Genomic DNA, 959 nt, shown 5'->3' with positions numbered 1-959 from the left:
ACACACACACACACACACACACACACACACACACACCTAGATTTTGATTTACAGAGTTTTTCATTGACATATTTCCCCTTGAGACCTTCAGGCCAATTAGAACATCTATTGATTCTGATTATTGTAAATACATAATTTTAATAAGCAAAGCAGTTCAGAGACATTAACCTTGAGTTTCTAATAATTGGAATTGGCTCTATTTTCTTGTTTGTGCGCTTACTTGCTGTGTATTCTTTTGGCTTATTAATAAATAAAATTAGTTCAACATAGAATCCACAGCTTGGACACCCTGCATGATTTTTTGGTTTTGTGCTATTCTGTATGTCATATCAGCATGTTATAGCCTAATCTCAAGATCATCAAGGGAATCAAAATTCAAGTTAGGAAAGCCTCAAAGTAAGATTCTTAATAATTTATTTTAAATATTGTATTTAAACATTTTTGTTATGTTGCTTCTGGAGGCCGGGGGGAATACAAGCTTGTTTTTATTTGCCCTCATTAGACTACTTTTATTTGCAGTTCTGGTATGACTCTTAGTCTTTGGGTTGGGTTTAGGGTTTATTGTAGGCCTATGTCACACTTCCTGCTTCCGGAACGCAGAGTAGGGATTGAGAACTTCCAGTCAACAGTCCCTTTCTCTATAAGGATTTAGATTATCAGACATAATGTCTAAACTAGGGCTGTAACGATATAGAAAATATAACCAAAATTGCGACACTCAGCTCCACGAACCTGTGTAGCGGAGTGAGAAGGCACAATCGCGACATACCCCTTCCAACTTGAGTTATCTTTCCCGTTCAGATCCAATGCTATCACATCTTTAAATTACTATTAGTATTAGTCCTTTTGGTGCCTTAAATTTGGCTAACCGTGAAGACGGCTAAAAGTGAAAGGGGGAAGGGGTAACGGAGGTATAGCTAACATTACCAGTGGCCACTGTTCTGACTCGGGTGCCTGGG

The 959-nt window shown here is 38.1% G+C and overlaps 1 protein-coding gene across 6 annotated transcripts in view; it reads left to right on the top strand.

Moving 5' to 3' along the window:
* rap1gap2a (RAP1 GTPase activating protein 2a) overlaps positions 1-959 on the top strand; it is a 93,814-nt gene that overhangs the window by 68,970 nt on the left and 23,885 nt on the right. The gene's annotated exons all lie outside the window — the stretch shown is intronic.

Source organism: Etheostoma spectabile, chromosome 3 (assembly GCF_008692095.1).
Source record: "Etheostoma spectabile isolate EspeVRDwgs_2016 chromosome 3, UIUC_Espe_1.0, whole genome shotgun sequence".
NCBI classification, from domain to species: domain Eukaryota; kingdom Metazoa; phylum Chordata; class Actinopteri; order Perciformes; family Percidae; genus Etheostoma; species Etheostoma spectabile.
This window is presented reverse-complemented; position numbering and strand designations above follow the sequence as displayed.